The sequence below is a fragment of the Pleurodeles waltl genome, chromosome 2_1 (assembly GCF_031143425.1).
Source record: "Pleurodeles waltl isolate 20211129_DDA chromosome 2_1, aPleWal1.hap1.20221129, whole genome shotgun sequence".
Classification (NCBI taxonomy): Eukaryota; Metazoa; Chordata; class Amphibia; order Caudata; family Salamandridae; genus Pleurodeles; species Pleurodeles waltl.
Window position 1 is genome coordinate 122,220,915 of NC_090438.1, and position 26,217 is coordinate 122,247,131.

At 42.3% G+C, this 26,217-nt stretch overlaps 1 protein-coding gene across 1 annotated transcript in view; it reads right to left on the reverse strand.

The window, feature by feature from the left end:
- CHRDL1 (chordin like 1) overlaps positions 1-26,217 on the reverse strand; it is a 632,262-nt gene that overhangs the window by 593,790 nt on the left and 12,255 nt on the right. The window lies entirely within an intron of this gene.

Below are 26,217 nucleotides of genomic sequence, written 5' to 3' on the forward strand. Positions count from 1 at the left end.
ATATTGTGACTCACACAACTTCCAAGTCACTTTACCAGGAAAGGATCTACAATTGCTTCTCTTGATAATTTTGATTTTGAAGACAGCTCTTCTTTGTCTGGAACATCCAGCACATAAGATACTGCTATCGTGCTTTTTCAAGACTGTACCAATTATGTAGCTGCTGGAAAACAAGCTGTGTCAGCTGTAGCAATAAACAAAGTTGAAAAGTTATAACCCAACTGCCTTGCCAATGTTTGCAAAATCACTACAAGCCATCAACATGTCCCAGTCTACCAGAAAGTTTCAAAGTGGCTGAAGACATGGATCATCTGCTACTTGATGCTGCGGTCCACAAGTTATTTAACAGAATTTATCATATCACTTATTCAGTGCAGACTGAAGGATGAAGAAAAAACAGTTCCTCTGTGGGCTGGATTTCATGCTCTGTTCTCCCAGAATACCATCCCGCTGAAGAAGGTTGGGTTTTTACCAGTAATACCATCTCCAGTCACAATCTACGCAACAGTATACACAGCTCTAAAAATTTTCCAAAATGTGCACGCTCAGCTTGAAGACAAGCCTATCCTGCCAATTTTCTGCGATGGTGATTTCTGTATTCTAGTTGACATTTTTATGAGCAATCCAGCAGAATTTGATGATCTTTATCCAATGATGGACATTTTCTACATTACAAAAGTTGCGTTGTGGTGTACAGGACGTTATCTCAGTGGGTGTGGCATAGACGATGCACTTATTGAGGCTGAAATCTTTGGAAGCAAAACTGTCCAGTCAGTATTGAGAGGAACTCAGTATGTTTGTTTGTTTCAAAGTATGCTCATCATATCTGAGGCTATAGAAACATTGCGTTGGAATGCTTTCTGGAACAAGAATGACAAAATAAGTTTTGCATATCTTATCTCAGAAGTGAACAAGGCACAGGGTGCACTTCATTCAAAAGATGTAATGCAAAGCCAAACAATGTTCAATACACTCAGTTCAAAATCAGAAGTTTGTTGAAGAATGTGAAGGAAAATCAAAACTTTGCAAGTACTGGGGATCTGTTTTACACATGATAGCTCTAGTGAAAACTTGGTACATGCTGATCAGGAAGGTGATTGGGAGCTGCACATGAAGACCGTGGAGTCACTGATAACTGTGTTTCGTGAATATGATTTTATAAACTACCTGATATATGGGTCCTGGTATTTGGAAAGAGTGAATAAGCTAGAGGTGGAAAAAACATTCCTCTGCAGAAAATTCATCCAGAGCCATTTTGTGGTGAAAGGCAGAGAGGGAAGGTTGAATGCTATGACTCCAAATATGAAACTGGAACAGACTCAGCGATCAAAGATAAGCTCCAAGGGAATTGTTGGTCAGACACGTAAAAATGAATATGTTGCTCAATGGAAGCTAGTTCACCATGAAGTCCTTTCTATTTGCAATGTTTTCAGAGAGATGACAAATTCAAAATTAATGGACCATCGTGAAACTGTTCCTCACCACGAACTTGTGGGAAAGAGAGGGGAACATTTTATTAAACATGTTGATAGCCTTCTTTATTTCAGCAGCAGCAAGAAAACCCCTTTGAAATGACCGAGCCTGTGCAATTACACAACTTCATTACCAAACAATATGTGGATAATGATATAAAGACACATCTACTAGATGTCCTGGAACATTTATTGAAACTACACGCAGAATTGAAGCAGGAGAGATTTGTATTGAAAGAAAAAAAGCTGTTTGACAAAATCACTAAAGCTAAACTTCCACGCTTTAATTGCCAATGTAAGAGTTTTATCCAACCAGCCACTACAAAACAGGTCACAAAAAAAACAACTTTTGCAAGCACATAGAGACATGAAAGTAGCAAACGAAAGGAGTGAATTTATCAAGGACATTCTAGCCCTCATTATAACTATTGAGCTATTGTGGCGGTAGTACCGCCAACAGGCTAGCGGTACTGCCTGCCTCATTTTGACCGCTGCGGTACCGCTGCGGTAACACCGCTGGGACTGGTGGTATACCGCCATGGCCGTCCCGGTGGTCATAATCTGGCAGGGCAGCGCTGCCCTGGGGATTTCGACTCCCCTTACCGCCATGGAAAGGCTGACGGTAAGGGGAATCGGGGTGCCCCTGGGGGCCCCTGCACTGCCCATGCGCTTGGCATGGGAAGTTCAGGGGCCCCCAGGCATAGCCCCATCGTGCATTTCACTGCCCGAATTTTGGGCAGTGAAATGCGTGACGGGTGCTACTGCAACCGCTGCACATCAGCATTGCCGCCGGCTCTATTACGAGCCGGCAGCAATGTTGATGTGACTTTTCCGCTGGGCCAGCCGACGGTAACACTGTTACCGTTCACTGGCCCAGCCGAAAAGTCAAAATAGGGAGCCAGAACTCCCGGGTTCCAGCACTGGCGGTATGCTGGCGCCCGCAGCCTCGGCGGTCTTTTCAGAAGACCGCCGAGGTTGTAATGAAGGCCTCTGTCTCATGATCTTCTTCCAACAAACGCATTATTTGATGGAGATGCTGCAACCAAACCAGTGAAGCACAGATTCGTACAACAGCTCGAAAAAAAACTTTCACCTGAAGAATTTCAATTCGAAAAGGTGTCCTCATTGAAAAATGTTGCTGGTGTGGACTATATGTCACAATTGTGAATGGTCAAGATTGTATTCATGCAGAGAGGTCGTTCAGACTGTTCTACAGATATCAAAGTCAGTGTGCACCTTGCAAGAACTGCACATTGTCTTTGACAGTTATCTTGAACTATCTGCCAAAGAATGTGAGAGAATCAAACCAATGTCTACAAGTGGAACAATTGACCTTGCCTGCATCAAAAATTCAACACCTATACCTGTGCAACTTGATAAACTCTGGTCAACAACATCGAACCAGATGAACTTGGAGATGTTAACTCACCAAAACATTGCTAATGCTTCAGTGAACACTGAAGTGCCAATTATTGCAAGTAGAATGATTGTCAATGAGGAGTTGGTGCCTGAAGAGATATATTCAGAAGGTATGGGCCATATTGTTCAAGAACTTAACAGCAAATTGGATGAAGCTGACCTTCGTGTTATGCCACATGTTGAGTGGGCTGTTCAAAATGGTTCCAATTGAGTCATTGTACCTGTCAAGTGACACAGATGTTATTATTGTGCTTCTTAGATTTGTTGCAATATTCATAAGTCGAGAATTGTCAGAGTTATGGATACATTATGGAACAGGTGAGATAAGACATTTAATCCTGCTTCATATTCTGTACAAGAAACTTGACCCAGAGATGCCCAGTTTTGTTATCAAGGAACATATTCTTAGGGGTGATGACACTATGAGCAAAACTGGACCAAAGCTTGGAGCTTTAATTGCCGAACCTGTGACGTTTCTAAAAGGATCTGCTGAGAAAAAAGAAGAATGTGATTTAAAGACTTAGAAAAATACCTTTTGCATGTCTTGAAAACGAGTTCTGACTGTGACAGACTTTGATGATCTTCGGTGCAGTGAGTTCAAGAGATCAGTCCTGCTAAGTGACATTCCACTGACATATTCTGTGTGGACACATTAATTGAGTGTTCTACTTGATCAGAAGATGTGTAAATGATTTGGATCATGAATATGTAGAGAAAGATCCCTGTGAATTTGGTTAGGAAGATATTGGTGGGGTGCTAAAACCTACAAAATGTCTAAAGCCTCTACCCACAGAACTTACACATACATGTACTTGCAAAACATGTGTTACAAAAAGATGTCCCTGTCGATATGTTTTTCTCAAATGTTCAACATTCTGCAAATGTACCACGAGCGATTGCCCAAACAAATAAATACAGTGAACTATTTAAATGTGTCTAAAACAGGAGTGATAAACATATTTATTTTCATATTCAGATAATAAACATAGTTTGGTGTGTACATAAAAGGATTAAAAACCATTATTATTTGTTTCATGTCCATATATGTCTCTTCTTCCTCTATTATAGCCGCCATTTTGGAAAATGATGGAAGGGTTACTCTGAGGAGTTATTTTCTGTCTCTATCCTACTTGACCCTCAAAACCTATGTTTTGACACCAAAATGAAGTATATAGGTCTTGTGGTTCCTGAATTATTACATCATCACTGCTACACATCTGCCATTTTTAGAGATGTCGTACAGAAAAATAGAGCCTGGATCAGCAATGTCTACCCAAGCTAAATTACTTCTCCAATGATCCAAAAGCACAAATCAAAAGTGAAAATCTCTGGACAACAATTTTTTATGCAGGTATAGCAGGGGTGATAAGTGTGTGTTTTGTTTTCTTTGCCCTCGTGAACTTCTAGTAGTTTTTGTGAGTTCTGAGTTCTTGATCCATAGCTGCTCTCCACACTTTCTCAGTGTTCTTCCATGTTTGTATTAGGAAAAGGTGGCATTAGGTGACAGATCAGGGAGATTTGATAAATTATGGTTCTCTGGCTGGGGCAAAGTGAAATACCATCTTCAGTGCATCCAAACATATCACACAACATCCAACCATTGTAACAGAGAACACATGATATCATGAGAGCACATAATACAAGACGGGACTTTGCCAGTGCCTGTTTTCTTTTGTACTTAATACTGGGAGTTACACTGTTTCAAAGTGTGCGTCTTATGGAAGATAGGTGAATTAAAGCACAATTTGGCCACATGGAGAGGTCAGTATTAGAACAGAGGTCCGTCTCCTGGTGCCACAGTCAACAATCTTGAATCCTCCATTTATGAAATAACAAAACACTTTGGATTTTGCTGTTTTGTCACTGTACGATGCAATTCAACCACCACTCTGCAAACTCAGGTCATATGCACAAAACCTTTTCCTAATTTTCGCTCTGCTTATTCCTGAAAAAAGTATTTATCTGTGCATTGGTGCCTGAAGCATGAAACATGTAAATCTACACACGCATGAGAAACCTATGTCCTCATACTTTATACAACCTGCGCCTACACTGCCAAACATAGCTCATTAGGTGAAAAGCATAGTTGTTCTTTCCAAGGTAGCATCAGAGAAGGGGTCGTTGTAACGTTAAGCAAATGAGATGTACTCACACAAAGTTATACCTAAGTTGATATTTACAAACATCTTTCTTTCAGTGTTTTTTTCCATACTAAACTCAATATATTTTATGCAGAGGAACAGCCAATACATAAGTTGAAATGTACACCAATTACCCATTCCAACAGTAAGTTGCAGCATCTGTGCAACGAAAAGGTATATAATTTTAGAATTTTACAGTGAAAAAAGTGAAAAAATGAAAACATAACTCTTTTTTCCTAACCCTACACAGTAGGTGGCGTAAACACGAGTAGGATAAGGAAAACGGTCTTATGTTAGCAATGTATGTCAATTCCTTCCATTCCCACCCACACTTTATGGCATGAGGACTTACTGCATGCATAAAACAGACATGTTTGTGGTTAAATAGAAGTCACTACAAATAAAACATTTCCTGAAGAGAAGCTACTATAGGTGAGTATTTACAGAGAATTCTTTTTACAAAAAAACCATAACATAGAAACCTCTGAAATCATGTTTTGTTTGAGTATTTCCGAAAGTAAATTTTCTACATTTAATTCCTATAGAATTATTTTTTCTACGCTCTCCCAAACGTAGGCTAACTTTATGCCTAGCTATAAAAGGAGCTCTACTTAATCTTGTCCCAATACTCACCCGGATCCATGACTCTAAACTTCTTCCTAAATCCAACTCTGATCTAACCCTGATCCTCACCCAAATCCTGACCTTGATCCTTTCTCTAAACCGCAACCCAGTTCTTTAATCTGTCTCAGATCATGTTCCTTTGCAGGGTCTTTAACTGCTTCATTTAAATATCTAATTCTAACTAATTTAAAATAAAATGCGTCCATAAATGTGTTTTATTTTCTTTGTAGTTACCTATTTTTTGGCAGCAACTTGTCTCTTTAAATATTTCTCTGTAACAATGCCACTCTGTAGGAGTTGCTGTTTTCAGGTTCCTCTGTAATGACATAATCCTTTGTGGGATGTTTAAAACTCTCGTAAACTCAGCCCATTCATGGGGTTAAACGATGCATGTCAAAGTCTACATGTGTTTCCTAACCTTTGTTAATCCGCTCCCCTGAGCTTCCTGTAGCCTCTGACCAGCATTCCATCTCTTAGAAATGAAATCAGCATAGATAAACTAGAAACTGTAACACATACACACACAAAGTAAAACACACTACCAAATCACCCTCTCAAGTGTTAAAATACCAATTGTGCAATGTTGACATTGCACCACCAAATCTCCATCGCAAGCACTAAATTATTTATGATCTTCCGAACTGCGTGTGTGCATGCGTTCTAAGGCTTAATATACACACACACAAACACACTATACACACACACAAACACACACACGTGTTACCATCCTTGTGGGGACTATGTGTGAATACCTGCCTTGTGGGGACCAGCCATTCCCAATGTTTTTAAAGTATACTAATAACAAAAATATGTTAAGAAAAAAACCATGATACCGGATACTGCTTCAAATTTACAAATATATTGTTATTTAACTGTGCAGACATTACCATCCTTCTGGGGACCAGAACGTGGGCTACCAACCTTGTGAGGATCTACTCATAATTACCCTTTGCTATGTAACAGGCAAAGGCAAATGGTTAAATATTTATTCTTATACCAATATATGCAAATAACATAACAATCTATTCATATATTAATTGTTTCACATAGCCTAGGGGTATACAAAATATGGATTATGCTAAGAATTTTTTATAAAATATCATATATAATGATTACAGAAAGGCACATAAAACTGTATTTAACCCTTTGCTTAGCGCTCAAAATCGTGACAGAGGAAATAAGGCTTAAAGTAATTAACAGATAGAATCAAGTGACATGGTTAAGTAGAATCCGTAGTTTGAATAATTGCGTGTGTTACTATCAAAGTAGCTATTAGGCTGCATCTCCCTAGGACTTCATGCAATCTTAATATCTACAAATAAATTGTGTATGATGATGCCCACAGACGTGGTATGTGGCCACTGAAATTGCAAAGCAGACACTGAAATACGCGACGGGTGCAACTGCACCCGTCGCACCCCTGCAACTACGCCGGCTCAATTCTGAGCCGGCGTCCTCGTTGCAGGGGCATTTCCTCTGGGCCGGCGGGCGCTCTTTTGGAGAGTGCCCGCCGGCCCAGAAGAAATGTCTGAATGGCCGCCGCGGTCTTCTGACTGCGGTGCGGTCATTTGGCGGCGGTACCTTGGCGGACGGCCTCCGCCGTCCGCCAAGGTCATAATCAGGGCCAGAGTGTTAATATGTTTGGGTTTGAGTCTCCACTGAAATGGCGTGTGAAGACTATTCTCAAGTCCCCTCTCAGAGAGTGTGAAGATCATGGTGTTAAAGTCCAAACAGAGAATGTGTAATTATAAGAATGTTCAAGTCCCAAATGAGATGGTATGATTTTATACAGATTTTCAAGTCCCCACAGAGATGGTGTGTTGTTATAGTGATATTCAAGTCCCCACAAAGATAGTGGGGGTCATTCTGACCCCGGCCGGCGGCGGTAGCCGCCGGCCTGGCTGGGCCCGCCAGAATACCGCTGCGCTGTCAATAGACCGCCGCGGGTATTCTGGGTTTCCCGCTGGGCTGGCGGGCGACCGCCAGAAGGCCGCCCGCCAGCCCAGCGGGAAACACCCTTCCATGAGGATGCCGGCTCCGAATGGAGCCGGCGGAGTGGAAGGGGTGCGACGGGTGCAGTTGCACCCGTCGCGATTTTCAGTGTCTGCATGGCAGACACTGAAAATCTTTGTGGGGCCCTGTTACGGGGGCCCCTGCAGTGCCCATGCCATTGGCATGACAATGTTCAAGTCTCCTCACAAATGAAGTTAGAAGATAAGAATGTTCAAGTCCAAACACAGGCAGTGTGTGATTATATGAACATTCAGTTGCCTACAGCGATGGTATGTAAGGGTAATCATCTTCAAGTCCCCGCAATGATAGTGATTGAGCAATGTGATGTTGAAGTCTTCACAGTGGTATTGTGTGGTTAGAGGGATGTTCAGGACCCCACACATATACTGTGTAGTTACAGGGATGTTAAAGTCTCCAAATAGATAGTGCTTGAAGATATAGGTAAAGATAATTTTTTGTTCAAGTCCCCACTGAAATAGAGTTTAAAGGCAATGTTCACCTCCTCACAAAGTTAATGTGTAAAATAATGATGTTCAAATCCCCACAGAGATAATGTTCGAACATAATGATGTTCAGGTCCCCACAGAGATGTGTGTGATTATAGCGATATTGAAGTCCCAAGAAAACAATGTGTGGTTTGATAGATGTGTGATGATAATGTCCAAGTCGCAGACAGCTAGTATGTGAAATCCAGAGGCAATGTGTGATTATAAACACGTTCATGTATCACAAAGATAGTGTGTGTTTATAAGGGTGTTTTTCAAATCATCACAGATGTATAAGTCCCACAAAAATCAGTGAGTGAGGTACCAAGCCTTTACTCTGCATTCTTTAAACAGCAGGACATTACCACACATTACTTTATCATGCAGGTAAGGACCAAGCAGGCCTTTTTTTGCACTTTACTATGCGAATAAGTACTTTTCTTCAACTAACATAATTATATAATTATTATGTCATTCAAAAAAGAAGATTTAAGGGTTATGGGATTGATATGGGTTCAGGGTAGAAAGGACATTAACAATGCTTTTAGGGTTCAGGATTGGGTTAGAATAGTGGGTAGTAAGGGTATTAAAGTTTCTTTATATATAATATATATATACATATATATATATATATATATATATACACACGCACACACATGTATATAGGTATATAGGTGTAGCTGACAGTTGTGCTTTGTGTGACTAGATGGGCCATCCCTGGCAGGATGGGAGGAAGGAGCTGGGCACAGCCCCCATCTACACTTGATTAGGCTGTGTCCTGTCTCCACACAAAGGGCTGCATACCCCTGCATGATTAGTCTGGAGCCAGGCAAGGCATCTGTGCACTTCCAAGGCATGCCTCTAGAATCTTCAAAGGCACAACTGTGTATAAACAAAGAACCTTAGACAGTAACGCTTCAGTACACTTCTGAACCTGTGGATACTCTGCCAGGAAGGACTGCTGTACTGTTACAAGGATTGCCACTCTGCTGGATTGCTGTTCTACAGGAACTGTAGCCCTGCTGTGTTGGCCTGCTGTCATCTTGCCTGGGGAAGAAGACCTGGGTTTGCAACTCATCTTAAACCCAGGACCCCAGAGTGACTCAAAGAGTTAGCCTGCTGGCCTCCTGATCTGAGCCTCAGGGACATGAAAGTTTCCCCAACAGATTCTGAACCCATTGTCAGTTAGTCCCTGACCCCTAAATGATGCCCCTCAGGTCCTGGACTCTTGGTGTTGCTCACAAGCTCTTGCAAACAAGATTTTGGGCTCTTCGGGACTGCTTGCACAATCTGTACGAGCAGCTGCTAGCCCATCTCTTTGCACCATGTGCATCAATCCAGTCTGCCTGTCTGTGACACCTGAGCTGCTCTTCGTGCCACGCCGACTACTGCCAGCAACACTCTCCTTGCTCCCGCAACCCTCTCTACTGCAAATGGGACCCTTGGCACAAAACTTGAGAAGATAAAACTTCTGCAGGACTAATCTGGGACTGTATCCAACCCCACTCAATCGCGGTCAGCCTGAACTTTGGATGTTGATGCAGTCCAGCGCAGCCATACATCCCAGGTTGACGCTTTATGCTTTTAAGTAGTATTTTACAGTTTGTTCTTTAGAAATTCATAACTTCGGTTGTACTGATTCGATTTTTGCTGTTTTGGTCCTGTTTTATTTGTTACAAATTAGTCTATTTTTCTAACCTGGTGTGACATCTTTATGTGTGGTATATTCACTGTTCTACTGTTTGAAGTGTTTCACAAATACTTTATGCATTGCCTCAAGGTTAAACCTGCCTTCTCTTGTCCAAGCTATCAGGGGTTGAGCACAGGTTAATTTCATGTTTGCTTTTGCCTTACCCTGACTAGGAGTGTGGTTGCTGCTTGACCAAGGCTCACACCCCAGTCGACCAGTAACCCAATTTCTAACACCTATTGACAAAATTCAAACTGGTTATTGACCAAGAATCTTGAAGTATATGTAAGGACATATAGTGATGCCTAATTCCAGACTGAAGGCCACATTTGCTTTTGGTGGTGCTTGCAAGAGGGTCATAACATGTCTCAATCTTAGCGTCATAATGCTAGAGGCAAACCATGACTCAGATATCACATCATTTCAGGCTAGGCTTGACCTGACAGAGAAGAAATTGCAAGTTTCTAGGGGCCATCTGAAACCCATCCCTGGCTGGGAATGTTTGGTGAGATGTACTGTGAGGGGAGACACATCTTTATTAAAATCATTACCATGGACTCCATGATTACTGAGGTCTCAGTCTAGGCACAGTATGGTACTAAAGCCTTCTTTCTCTTCAGGCTATCTAAATTGTATTTAGAATTCAGCAGGAATTGTCCACTGGTAAGAGGTGATTGGAAGATGCATCTACATCCCATACTTGGCACGTGTGTTGCTGATACCTCTAACAGAAATAATGATAGGGCACTACTTACGACTTCAATCTGTTGGACCCTTGGGAATTGCCCCACCCCTTTAGGGAAAGAGTACACTGTTTGACCCTCAAGCTCAAAACGTGCCGAGCTTTTATGTGGCTCCTGTCTGCCTTCCTCCCTATGACTAGGATGTGGTGTTATGGTCAGAGCTGTAGACTGTGGAACCGGGGAACTAGATTTGAGTCTGGGCATTGGATCACCATCTTGTGTTTCTGGATAAATCACTTAATCTCCTCATGCCTATAAACAATGCATGTGACCGTGTGTAATGTAACTGGTGCTCCTGAGAAGCACTCCAAAACCTTTGGGTCGAGTTTATGTTATTTTGAAAAATAAACTACAAAAATGCACTAGGAGGCACAAACAAAACTTTAACATAAGGGAAGACAAATAGATGCCCATTTACTGGCTGATTTAAACAAAATGAAATCATAAAACCTGAATGAATCACTGCTGCATGCTTAAATTATGTGATTTTAGGCATATATGATTTATTTTACAAAAAGTATTTTTTCTCCATTGTCGTCCATGAAAGCATATATGTCAGTTCAGACTGTCATTTGTACAAAATGATCACTTTTAATAAGTACTTGTCACTGCTATGATATAAAGCGCTCTCTTAATGTCAAAACTTCCACATGTTAAAGAAACACACTTTTTTGATTTTTGAAGAGACTTTATCATATTTTATGTCACGTTGTTTACACAATAAATATTTGCTCGGCTCTCCCTGTTACATTGTTGGTTCACACACCTCTAAGCCAAACTACCCTAGGCAGGGCTAGGCACCCACATCTGCTCACAGCCCAGATACCCTCGGGGTAATAGTGCACTTTACAAATACACATAACATAACATGATAAGATTTGACAAGACAATCCCGGTGAGAATGTCCAATGTCACCAAATGGAGCTATACATATGTAATGCTTACTGGAATTTTAAGCTGAAAGTTGAATAATTAGTTAAGCGAGCATGTTTATCCCAGAGATCACGTTATCCAATATTGATAGGGTAAACAGGTGTCTTGAATTTGCCTGGACTGTCCTGGTTATTCACCATCTGCCCCATCACATTTCAATAAATTTAGCAGTTGCCCAGTTTTCAGAGAAGGCCAAGACAAGGAATGCAAGTGTTCATGTGTTCTAGTGCAGAATTAGTGAGCCCCTGGTATAAAAAAATGTGTTAAAACATAGAAGTGCCAAATCGCCATAATAGATTGTTTATGTGCAGGAAGGGACACCTCCCTGCACATAAACAATCTATCCCTTCAATGCAGACAACCTTGCACCATGGTGCAATGATGCTTGCGTTGGCAGCTTAATTTAGCGCCGCCTCTGGGGGAAACGCAAAGGTATGCCGTATTTCTGTAAATGCAGTGCAACCCTGTGTTTCAAAAGTGGCTCAGCGCTGCTATTTTTGGCGCGGCAACAGGCCTCACCACTTTGGCTTGTACCAGGGCCCGTGTGTGTTTGAAAGGAGAGTATGCATAAAGCAGTGTGCAGATAAAAGTGCAGTTCGCTTGAAATGTCTTTGGGACAAAGGAGTTTGTGTACAAATCCAGTGTGCGTGCATGCAGTGTGTGTGAATAAAATAAGTATGCTCGTAAAACAATTGTGTGTGTCATGAAGTGGATGTGTGTGGCTGAATGGAGTGTGCCAAAGATTCGAATGTGCACATTATTGATGTGCAGTTATGATGGGAGTATGTGTATGAAGGAAGTGTATATATCTACACCGTCAGTGCACGACAGGTGTTTGCATAAAACCAGTGTGCACAAAAGTAATGCATGCATGAAAACAGCCATGAAACACGTGTGTGCAGTGCATTTAGACTAGTGTATGCATGAAACAAGTATGTGACCTTCTGATCCAAACAATAACAACAAACACTCAACACAGTTTTCTGGAGAGAACCCTGCAAATCCATCTATCGCTGCCCAGATATTCTATATACTTGCGCATCAATGAGCTAAAAACAGAAAGCACAATACTAAACACCGATAACCATGCCCTCTTAATGAGTGCTTTAGATGACTAAAACGGGCATCTATCATTTAATCCCACAGACTCTGCTCCCTATTGACTCTTAACCAATACTTTACCAACTACATATAAGCATACATTGCCAATGGATAATACCATTCTAATAGAAGTCTGCTACCATCCAGAGTTTGATCTATTCTCCCCTCTATGTATCTTACCCAAGGAGCTTTGAGGCTACTGCAAGATCGTTAGCAGTGCTTTACAAAAACAGCTAATTAATGAATAAATAAATAAATAAAATTGATGGAGAGCTCTGTCAATGTATTGTCAAGATGGACTGGCAATCAGCCAGTGAAGTGATCCATCACCTAAAATGCCGAGGGTACAACATTAACGCCTTATGCAGTAGAGCAATATACTTGGAAGTCTGGGATGAAGAGGGTGTGTGAACAGCCATAGGTGTCTGTTTGAAATTACAACTTAACGTGTCAGTCAGCTTTGTAGGAGGACAATTGGGTCATCGCTTTAGATGGGCTGCTCCATGGTAATGCTCTTGGGTAATGGTGTGATTTATCTGGTTTGTAGAGTTAGGAGCTAATTGATAGCTGACAGCAAGGCAAATTTGATCAGCATGAGAAATATATCAGGGAGCAGATCTACTTTCATTTCACACAATGCAGCGCTATGTTGCATGAAAGGAAGGCAGGAGAAATACGCCATATTTACAAAGATATGGCACATTCCTGCTGTTTCCTAATGCTGGCTCACTGTGTGCTGCCTAGCACCAACACAGGCAACCTTGCACTATGGTGCATGAGTGTCTGTGTTATGGGCAGGATTGTTTTTGTGCAGGAAGGATACCTTCCTGCACAACTAAAATCCTTAGAGGCATGTTCCGCTTTTTATGGATGCTGCAGAATGCCATACAGTGTAAGTTTTCACGAGCTACAGTTTGCAAACATTATTTGACAGTAAATCCAGATACATTGACTTGCAGTAGTCCAGGCAATCTGAGCTGAAGGCATTAAGAATCTGTACTTTATGCTGGAAGGAGAGGAACTGGAATCAGTGCTTCAGTGTACAAATTTGGCTACAGGGTTAACTTGATTGGTTACACAAGAAAAATAGTTCCTAAAAAGGGGAGAGTCTTGTGAGCCATGGGATCTCAGTCCTGTCTGCATTTTGTCTCAGATGGTTGAAGCATATCCATGTATCAACCTCAGGGGTGTAGTTTCAGTGGGGTTATTTGGGGTGTGACTTCCTCCAAATAAATGCATACATGGCTTAGTAGTGGGACTGGGGGCCTGAGGTCAGGTCTGCTATGTCTGTTTTGGTTTTTCTATTTTTTCTGATTTCACTAACACGTTTTAACTAGTTTATTTTGGGGATCAGGAACTTAAAGTGACCAGTTTACAAAAGAACAGTAGCAGATCTGTACTCATAGAAGTACTCCTTGAATTGATGCAAATGTACTACTTTTTAGAATTCACAAACATCGACAGTAGTAGACTTTGTAAGCTGCGCCAGTCTCAGGTTTCCAGGCATACTATTGGCAATCAAACCCCCAACAGATGATGGAACAAGTGTTTACAAATAGTCCAATCACTAGTCATCTCTGGGTAGCATTGCAAACCATCATTTTTTGCCCACTGTGCCAGTCTAGACAGAGGAACTGATTTGCCAGAAGGAGTAAAGACAAATGCGGTGGCGGAGGACTTTGCCTACTCCACCCACTAAATTTAGAGATATTCACCGATCCTGTGGACATCCGTACAAATGGCAAGCACCACAATCATGGCAGCTCCGGTCAGTGTAGGAAACATTTAAAGAAGAGCTCTGTCAAACATGATGGCTTGCAGTCAAACAATTCCGAAGTGTTTTGGTTTTTTCTAACGCAAACACCCATAGTGGTATTTGCTTTTAAAAAAAATAAAACAACTAATGACCCCCACCCTATGGGAGGGTAATTTTTTTTCTTCACTGCCAGGATATACCCGGGAAAGATGGGCAGTAAAAAAAGCATACTCTGTTGGGCCGTCAGAGAGAGTTTTACACTGATGTAGTACATTTCACTCCACCAAAGTATTATTTGCTGTCTGTGTGACACAAAATCGTGTGGGCAGACCTTTAGTTTGATAGACAGGGTACTCCATCGGTATTGCAATCAAGTACCTGTCTACCATACTCAAATTCAGCCTCCGAGGCCCACCCAATGCAAATCTGTACTGACACTGCATTTCCTGGGAGCAGTCCATCCCAAATCTTGGTCATTCACCTCGCAGCCCACTGATATTTTAGTTGAGAAATTGGAGATTCAATCCATCAATCAATCAGTTTTTTTCAAGCGCAGCTACTCACCAGTGAGGGTCTCAAAGCACTGGGGGGAAGGGGCCTCATCCAAAGAGCCACATCTTGAGGTTCTTCCTGATGATGGTGAGCGACGAGCCTTGTCTGAGGTGCAGGGGGAGGTTGTCCAGCTCTTTGTTGCAATGTAGGTGAAGGATCATCCTCCAGCGGTGGTTTAGCAGATGTGAGGGAAGGTTGGCCAGGGCCATCTGGGCAGAGCAGAGGGATCTTGTTGGGGTGTACCAGGAGACGCAGTGGTTCAGGTAGGCTGGTCCTGCGATGTGTATGGCCTTGTACGTGTAGGTGAGTAGCTTGAAGGTGATTCGCTTCTCGACCGGTAGCCAGTGAAGGGTCCACAGGTGTTGGGAGAATGAGTCTAGCGGCAGCATTCTGGATGAGTTGTAGTTTTTTGATGTTTTTTTATTCACACCCCTAATCTCACCGACTAAGCTATGCCCCAGATCAACCTTGTACAAATAATAAGGCAGTCAGAGGGTGCAACAAGTGATGTCCCATGAGATTTTCAATATAATTTATGTATTGTCTGCATACATGAAAAGGCTAAATTCGAAAGATTGGATGAAATGGGTTGAAGGAGTTATATAAAGTATTGAAAGGCATTAGAAATAGCATTGAGCCCATATGGACTCCACAAGTCATTTCTCTAACCAATGAAGAAACAGGGGAGAGAACTACTTGTTCAAAGCATGCTTCCAGCGCGATTGGAGGTGACCTCTGATGAGGTCAGCACGCGATTTGCACACTTGAAGAAACACAGGTTCCTACAAAGCAATTTTTAAAAAAGTTGGAAAAATTGACACAGATGTTCCTGAAGTCATTTTTAATTATTTAGAAGACGGTCCCCACAGTGCAAACAAGTACTTACAGAATGAGTGTGTCATCACACCTAAGTCCCCACAAAGATAGTAACACAACCCCCCCCACCCACACACACACATATATATGCTTACCCGTGGAAAAAAGCTTGTGCTGAACTGCCTCAGAGTTTATAGCTGTCTTTAATTAAATTACGTAAAGCACAGCGTATGTATTGCTTTCTTTCAGTGACTTGAAAAGAGCATATTTTATGCATACATATGTATACATATATATACACATATATTTGTATATATGTATATATATATATATATATATATATATATATATATATATATATATATATATATATATATATATATATAAATAAATATATACACACACACATATATATATATACGTATATATATATATTTTTTTTTTTAATTTAAAGGAAAAAACAAAGGTTAGCCCTTAGGGTAGGAAAGCTTTCCTTAGTCATTCAATACTCACCAAACTTAAAATATACAAACCTTACAAGATAGATAGATAGATAGATAGATAGATAGATAGACATCTCAATTGCTCACTGTCGGTCGCCACTGGGTAGTGATAGTTACAACAAAGTTTCCATAAGAAATTGTTTTGTGTGCATAGAACTTTGTCACCATTTTAAGGATCTGTCAAATGGGAGGGTGGGAGTTTCTCAAATCATTTTCCATAGGAAAATTAGACTCAGCACAGCAGATCTTGGTCCAGAGAGCATGCTTTTTGTGGTTTATTGTAAACACATTCAGTAGTTTTTGAGAAATTAAAGTTTAAAATGTATACATACATATCATGCCGCAGAGGATCTGACAGATCTAATAATAAGATCTGATTGGCTGCTACCACATCAGCAAAGATGTGATGGCATACATTGTGGGACTCTGGGACTCACTCCCCAGTCCTGAAAAAATAGGCTAGAAAAGAAACAGGTGGGCAAAGTAGGGATAACCAGCGCCTCTAGGCGTGTAGTAGTGTCATCAATCAATTAATCAGGATTTTAAAAGTGTGGCTAATCACCCGATAGGGTATCCAGGTGCTTGCAGGTCCCGGAGGCTTATTCGAACAGCCAGGTCTTGAGGGCCATTTGGAATTCCGAAAAAGTGAGGTGATGGTCAGGAGGTGTGTGGGGAGGTTGCTCCAGGTTTTTGCTGCAACGTGAGAGAAGGATCGCCCTCCACTTCTGCTTTGGTAGCTGCAGGGAGTGTAGGCAGGTGAAAAGGAGGAGCGCATAGTCTTCTCGACGGTTGGTGGAAGTTCAGGAGGTGGTTAATGTACGCTAGTCCTTGGATGTGTAAGCCCTGTGTGCTCTGGTCAGCAGCTTGAATTGGCATCTGTTGGAAAGTGGTTTATTGATAAGGGCAGGTAAGTACCTACGCTTAGCAATAGGACACTAACCTCCACTTAGGTATAGTTAGGTCTCAATAGATTAAACCCAGCTCAACCCTTGGTAGCTTGGCAACAAGCGACAAGGCTTAACTCAAGAGACAGGTGTGTAAAACATTTAAAACTCACAAAACAGTAAATAAGTAAAACACAAAACATATTACAAATACAGCACCAATTTATAAAAATAGATTATATTTTTATCTTTAAAATGACACCAAAACGATTAAAATCTGATAAGGGGAACTGGAGATATGAATTTTTAAAGAATTAATGTTTTCTAGTGCATAGAAACTCAAAGCGCTAATCTGGTCATTTGGCCGCACTAGACTGGGGCAAAGTCAAAGTTTGAGACTGACCGCAATGGAATCCTGCTCGGCTACAGCAAGCAGGAGGTCTCGGTCAAAAGTTTAACTTTGGACTTAAGGAGTCATTATGACCCTGGCGGTCCTGCCCTACCACGCCGGTGGGGGCGGCCAGACCGCCGACAGCATGGCGGTGCAGGACCGACAAATTATGGCATCGCTAGTGAACTGGCTGCATCACAACCAGTTCACCACCTGTACCACTAGGGGGTGGGACCGCCTGGCCGAAGGTTGACCACCTTTGATCCGGCGGTCCAACTATCACCACCCGCGGTATTTGGAGAATCCTTACCGCCAGGGATTCGGTGGCGGCAGCCTCGCCACAAAATCCCTGGCGGTAAGGATACTGGCAACATGTGGCGGGCGTGACTTTGGCGATCTAAGAAATAGACTGCTGAAGTCATAATGAGGGCCTTAGTCTTTTTCTTGAAGATTTTCTTCAGCAGGATGAAGTTACCAATACGGTGCCACCTCCCTGGAGCCCTCTTCAGTTACACGTCGCAGGAGACCTCAGTGAAGAATTCTACCTTCGGACTTAGATAATTTTTCAGGACGGAAATCCTTGTCCGGTCCAAAGCTGAATCTTGATCCGACATCCCTGGAACCCTCCTCAGATACGCTGTGCAGGAAGTCCCAGTCAACTTTTTACTTTCAGACTTTGTCACTTTTTTGGAGCTTTTTCTCTCTGACGTCGCTCAACCCTCCACAGCAAGCCTATTTTGAGCCGACGTCGTCGGATTGCCTTTCCAGGAGCCCCCGGTGAAATGCTGGAAGTCCGGGGCTCCAGAGCTTTTCAGCGGGACGTACCTACTAGTCCGGCCCGGTCACAGTCGACGTAAGCCGTCTTCACTCTCAACAGCGGGTCGGTCCCTTTATGGAACTTTTTACCAAAAGTCCTCCAATCTTTTCCAAACTTCTGGATCTTCTTCCAGAAGGTCTTTGAAGGTCCTTTAGGAGTCCACAGCTCACCCCAAGGTTCCATAAGCTCTGAGTTGCTCCTTGAGGGTTAGGACTCCAACTCACAGAATGCACTTGGTCCAAATCCAAACATTTCCACTAGCCACTGGTCGGCTGGTCAGTTCCTTCAGGTTTTGATGCAGGGGACTTTGGTTAGCTATGTTTCACTTGTAGCAAGCAGAGAGTCACTTCTTGAACCAGTTCAGGACAGGCAAAGTCCTTGTAGTGGTAAAGCCACAAAAGTGTGCAGCTGGTTCAGTCTTTCAGAGTACAGTGTCCCAGTGCGGGTCAGGGGTCCAGCAGGGCAGTTCTTCTTTTTATGATGTTGTTCCTTGTAGGGATCTGAGGTGTTGACCCAGATCTGCCTTATTTATCCTTACTCCTGGGGTGAAAAGCAGGGGTGACAACTGTCCAATCACAGGGATGCCACTACCGCCTTGGATGACCACTTCCTGGGAAGTGTGGCAAAGGTCAGTCCCAAGGAGCAACATTCTTCAAAAATCCATCATGTTTGAAACTGATTCTTGGAGGTTAGGTCTGGCTGAGCCCACCCGCTAGTGTGGCTAAAAATCCTTAATACAGCCCTCCCCTGCCCTCTCCTAATCTAATCAAGAGGGCACCTAGTTGTCTGGGGTTGCAGGAAATTGGGGAGGTCCTGAACTGCTCCAAATGTCCTTCCCTTCTTTGAAGACAAGTTTGGCTGCTCTCCCCCTATTCTGTTACACCATCTGCTCAGGCAGATCTCCTCCCCCATGCACTTCCTTTGTCTTCAGCCCAGGCCACTTTACACCTCATCAAGGCAGCCTGGCCAGGATGCCCGAGGCTGGCCAGTCAGAGAAGGGCGCTACAGAGCTGAAGTTGACAACTTTCAGGTAGAGTTCTAAAACTCTTTCCCTGAACTAGTTATTTTAAATCCAACAATGGCAAGTTGTGGGATTTATTATAGCAATCGGTTTGATACCAAACTCGAAATATCTGGTTCCTATGGGGACTCTAGTCATTAAAATAACATCTCCCCATGTTAGCCTATGGAAGCCATTCACTACAGTGAGGGAAAACAAATTTGGCTATTTTACCTTACCAACAAGTTTTATAAGGTCCCTGCTTATAGTTACACGACACCCAACCCTAGGGGCACTTAGGGCACACCTTATATGTAAAAATAAGGTATTTTAAGACTTTGGAAGCACTTTTAATTCCAAAGTCTGATTTGCATATAACTTTAGTTTGAAAGCAGCCATCAAGGCAGGCCTGTTTTTAAAATTACACTGGGCACCTCAGTAGTGCATCTATGGGTGCACCTCTTATGCTGGGGTCCCTAAACCTACATGCCCCACCATATACTAGGGACTTATAGGTAGGTTGACATAGCCAATTAGCGTAATTTGCATACTCATTTTACACAGAGCACAGGCCGTGAGACTGGTTAGCAGTACCCAGGGCACCATCAGTCAGGAAAACAACAGCAAAAAGTGAAAAAGGGGGGCAAAACGTTAGGGGGCCTCTGCAATCAGCCCTGTTTTCTCACAGCATCTCTTTTGTATGGGGAGCCAGTGGAGCTGCCTGGGGTGGGGTGTGATGAGGATCTGTCAGGGAAGGCCGAGGATGAGTCTGGCTGCGGCAATCTGTACGGTGTGAAGTCTCTGTAGGAGGTGCGTGGTGATTCTTACGTAGAGGGCGTTGCCGTAGTCCAGTAGGCTGGTGTCATAGTATGGAGACTGCTATAATCCGGGGAAAGTCAGTATTAGAACACAGGTTTCCTAGAGCCACAATCAACAATCTTGATTCCTCCATCTAGGACCTGAAACAAATACTTTACCATGTGACTCTAACACCACTGTACAAACTTGGATCTTGAGTCTAATAAGACAATCACATAGTAATATTTTATGAAAACTAGATTTAAAAAAGTAAAACCATTAAAATAGGAAGTAAGAAAAGTATAATTATAAAAATCGTGGCTACTCAAACGTGTATACTCAGATATATTAGACCTTCAAGAGCAGAAAGGACTGAACTATGAAAAACTGAACACTGGAAAACCACAGGCGTTCTTTAGAAAGTGTTACTGTCTCTAGCTTTGAATCAGCACTTGAGCTGGTATGTATATTTATTTTGTTGGACTCATGAGATTGACTCAAAACAAAAGTACATTGTGTAATTCATATGGGAAAAATGTGCACAGGCAATCCATTACAAAACCAGTAGGAACCACTGGACCTTTCCATAGTCTTTAACTGACTTTTTCTGTATGACATATAGAAGAGTGACAGAGACGTCAACAACAAAGCAGAAACTGGAAAGCATGTCATTAAATCTTAGTGGGCTGGAAGAGGTGAGTGGGCTGCACAGGAAAAAGACAGCGGGAAGAGTGCTGCATGCTACAAAGAAAGTTAACAAAAATAAATAAACAGGACATAAAAGGCAGGTGTGCATGTGGCCAGCACGATAAAAATCCAGAATCAAACAGCATCCCAGGAAAGCTCCAGGCAGTGAAACACCAAGGAAAAAAAGTTGAATCACATCATGGTTTTTCACTCCTTTGTTAGTACTGCCAAGGCACTGGGACTGTAGGGGGCGGGACTCCACTGGGCTAGGGAGGCCTTGGACAGCAACTCCAAAATCATGTGGCTTGATTGCTATGAGTTCAATGGGAGCATGGTAATGAAGGACCTGGGATATGGTGAAGGCTTCTGGGGTTTGCCCGGGTGAATAATGAATTGCCCACTGTATGTGTGATGGGAGCTTGGTAGACTGATCAGTGTTCAAAAATACAGTCATAGCTCCTTGTTGTTGACACCTACCACTCCTGGGGCAGCAAAGGGCAGTGGGAGACACAGGGACTCAACTGCCCCTGCTTACTCCTCATCGAGCTCAAGCCATTTCCCATGAGTCCAGCCGCCACAGTCATGGACTTGCCAAGGGTGAGGCTGCGTTGTTATCGGTGATGCACACGAAAGTATACTATCTCCTTAGGCAACCTCCATTGCCTCTTAATGTCCACCCCGTTCCAGTACAGATTCTGATATAAAGTTACAAAATATTCATAGCCAACATTCTAATCATCAAATGGCTGCCCTTTGGACTGCTCCAAAATGTCAAAGGCGCTAGCAACAAACTAACGGCTGTAGGGGGCTGTCCAAATGCCCCACTTAATATATGCTATGCTGTGAGTTGATATAAAATGTAAATGGCACTCTAACAAACAAAACAAATGGAGGGGGCTGACCAAAGTCTTTCTCTGCATATTGTGTTTTTTGTTGAATACAAGAGAACTGGCAACAGGCTAAAGCTGACTCTAGGCCAGCCCTAACAAGTGATGCATGGCAGTTGAGCAGGGAAAAGGAGGGGAAGAGCCACCCTTTTTCTGAGGATAAAATTATTTATGGTAAAAAAATTAAACAATACTAAGAAATATGGTGCTATTTACAATGAAAACGCCATGCAGAAGCATTCACAAGGCGTATGGCAATCAGTACAGCAACATACTATTTGTTATAATGTCTAAAGGTTGTATTTCAGCCGAAGATGCTTCAGCTCATCTGCTTTCTTTGAGACTTACCTCACACTTAAAAGAGTCCCTGAGAATAGTTTCCACCAATTGGAAGTCTCAAGAACTAGATGCTCCTACACTATCTTCTCTATACATAGACTCCAGTTTGATGAATCTCCACAAAACTTTAGAAACTTATCGCTTTTTCTACATTGGCGGATGGTGCAATGTTTTTGTGGTTAATAGTTAGGGGGTGCAAAGAAAAAAGGGAGTCCCAAAACATGTTTTTCCACCTACACAGTTTCCATAGACTTTTTATACAGACATAGCGACAACAAATTAATTTTTATGAAATTTGACAGGAGTATAGATTATGGTCTGAAAAGGATCCATCCATTTAGTAGTTTAGTAGTTAAAAGGCACAGAAACTTAGTGATATATGAGGCTGCAGTATACTGTGGCACTTTCAAGGTATAGTGCGGTACTTGCCGATGAGAAGGCAGTACACGGTTGGTTAATGATTGCCTTTAGAAAAGTTAAAGGCAGCCATATTTTTTAGACTACATTTTGGCTGTGTTCTGGCCTAATGCCACTTTTTTAAAGTGGCAATAGTTAGGGGAAATTATTTATATTTGTATATATTTTTTTAAGAAAGTAACAGAGTACACTGGTACTACCTAGGGAGTACTGTGGTATGTAAAAGTATTAACAGCAAAATTAAATATGTAAAAAATTAACAAACACTATTACATTATGTTAAAGGACTTTAATTTTTTACATTTCCTTTGTATTTTACAATATATAATACAGTGTACTGAAAAAATGAAACAAAAGAATTAAATATGTAAAAAATTTATAAAACATTGTACTACAATATATGTCCCCAAAACACCTAAAGCACAAACTAAGGCCTTCATTACGACTGTGACGGTCTTTAGACCGCCACACTCGCGGTGGCGGTGGGACCGCCGCCAAAGTGGAGGTCCAACCTCCACATTACGTCCGTGGCAAAAGCGCCACGTCGGACCGCCGGCACCACCACTTTTAGGCTGACCGAGAGCCTGTCAGTGGCAGCGGTCTTAATTCATCAGGGCAGCGCTGCTAGCAGCGCTACCCTGGGAATTACGACCCCGTGTACGCCAGCTGTTGCATGGCGGTTGCTGTCGGAGCCTGGGACCCGGGGGACCCATGGGGGCCCCTGCACTGACCATGCATTTGGCATTTGGCATTACACCCGACGCACTATACACTATGCACCTGACGCATGCAACACTGCTGCTGGTTCGATTACGAGCCGGCGCCAATGTTATGGTGAATTTCCTGCTGGGCCCGCCAAACTCATAATGAGGCCCTAAGTGTGGTCTCATGTATAGTTCACACTTTCAATTTTAAAAGGGCAAAATATTGTTTAGACCACACTTAGTCTGCATTCTAAGTTCTGCTTTCTGGGCTTTAAGGGGAAATATTGTGTAGTGTAGTGAAATGTAACAAATTAAAAAAGAATCAAATATGTAAAACATTTAAAAAAACACTGTACTACACAGAATTTCCTCTAAAACCCAAAACACAGACTTACTGCCTGATTACAACCTTGGAGGATGGAATACTCCATCACAAACGTGCCGTATATCCCGCCTGCTATTTTACAAGTTCCATACAATATACTGGAACTTGGAATACTGTGGACAGGATATCTGTTACGTTTGTGACGGAGTATGCCATCGGCCAAGGTCATAATCAGGCCCTAAGTGTGGCCTAGACTATGTTTCACGCTTTCAGTTTTGGAAGGGCAAAATATTGCTTCTACCACACCTAGTTTGCGTTCTGGGTTATAAGGGGAAATTTAGTGTATTACAGTGTACTTAAAAAAATAGTGCAAAAAATTAAATATGTAAAAATTAATACAAAAATCTACTACACTATATTTACCAGAACTCACCTAAACAATATAGAACTACTGTGGTACTGTGCAAGCTTTTTCTAAAATATATTAAGTAATAAAACAACTTTTACTGACCTTTACTCACTTAAATAAACTGACTCACCCCTTTCTATACACTTATAAATCAGTAGAGCATGATATTTACATTTAAAAGCCAGAATACAGCATAAGTGTGGTCTAAACAATATGGCTGACTTTTGTAAGTGCAGTCATTAGCCAATGATATACTGTTTTGTCATCATCATGTACGACGTTATACTGCAAAATGACTGTGGGATACTGCGGCCCAATATATCACTAAGTTTTTGTTTCTTATGGGCGTGATTCACCATGGTAACCTTATTAAGTTTGCAATTGTTTGCTATTTACAAAGCCATTTTATTAATAGTATCCTTACAACTTCTAGGTCTCCTTACATAAAAATACTGCCCTATCTTATTATGTGCAGAAAATCTGCAGTCATAAATTTACTACTCGTAAAATAGCTTTGTCAATAGCAAACAATCGTAAACCTTCACAAAAATGTAAGTTTACCTTTGTGAATCAGGCCCGATAACTTTCAAACTGCTCTAAATAATTTAGATCTACTAAATTAGGACCTGTTATACCTAAAAATATATATTTCTGGCACATGATATCTAAACCTTTTCAACCATTTTACGCTACCTCTGCTTAAACAATATTCAACTACACAACATGCCACTCCACACCTCTGTATGACATGTCATTCCACTCTATGACACATCACTCCATTCTATGACACCTCACTCCGCTCTATGGCAGTCACCTTTACTCTATGACACTCTCTGACACTCCATGCCACTCCACTCTATGACACGCCACTCCCTCACACGCCCCTTCACTCAACAACATGTCACTCCACTCTATGACACTGCACACTACTCCACTCAACAACACACCACTCCACTCTACTACACACCAGTCCACTCCACTACAAGCCACTCTACTGTAGGACATGCCACTCCCCTCTACGCCAATATATGATATCCTAGTTTACTCTATGCCACTCTAATCTATGTTCCTCCTCTCTAAGACACTATACCACATACCACTCTATGACATGCCACCCCTCTCTACTGTATGGTACGGCACACCACTCGACTCTATGCTACTCCAATGTACAACACATTACTCCACTTTATGCCATTCCAATTTACACCACTCCACGCCACTCTACTCTTTGCCACCCTACTCTACCCTATTCCAGTCTGTGCCTCTTCTCTGTTACCTCTCCATTGTACGTCACACCACTGTATGCAGTTCCGCTCTACGCCACTCCATTCTACACCACTCTACTTTATGCCACTCCACTGTATGCCACTCCACTCTACACCACTCTATTCTACAGTTTTCCATTGTATGCCATTCCACTCTATGTCACTCCACTCTATGCTATTCCAATCTATACCACTCCACTCTACCCCAATATACGGTGCACCACTCCACACCACTCTATGCCACTCAACTCTACACCACTCTACACCAGTCCATTCTATGCCACTTTACGCCACTCCACTCTATGCTATTCACTGTATGCCATTCCACTCTATGCCACTCTACTTCATTCTATTCCACTCTAAGCCACTCCACTCTTTGCCACTCTATGCCACCCTACCGTACACTATTCCACAGTACACCACTCCACTCTATGTAACTTCACTGTACACTCTACATCACTTCACTGTATGTCACTACACAGTGTGCCACTCCACCCTAGGGGACAACACTCTACATGGCTCCACTCTATGCCACTCCACTCTACCCTATTCGACTCCATGGCACTCGACTCTGCACCACTGTACTATATGCCACTCCACTCTATGCCACTCCACTCTATGCTATTCGACTCCATGCAACTCGACTCTGCACCACTGTACAATACGCCACTCCACTCAACACCACTTGACCGTACACCACTCTTTGTCACTCCACTCTACAGTATTCTACTCTACACCACTCTATTGTATGCCCCTCCACTGTACGCTATTCCACTTTATGTCACTCTATTGTCGGGCCTGCAAACCCGAATATGCTCCAGAACCCACATATGGCATTTAGTAAAGAGTGCCCGTAAGCAAATCACCTGCCCTTGCATGGGCCAATGATTGTTGTTACCTTTGAGAAATGTTTTCTTGAGCCAATGCCTGTTTTAGAACTTGTACAGGAATATGGGGCATGTGTCAACTTGTTGCCTGAGCTTGTGGCATTGTCCTGACTCAGACTGGGTGTGGCCAGGTACAGAAGCCTCATGACTCAGACTGGG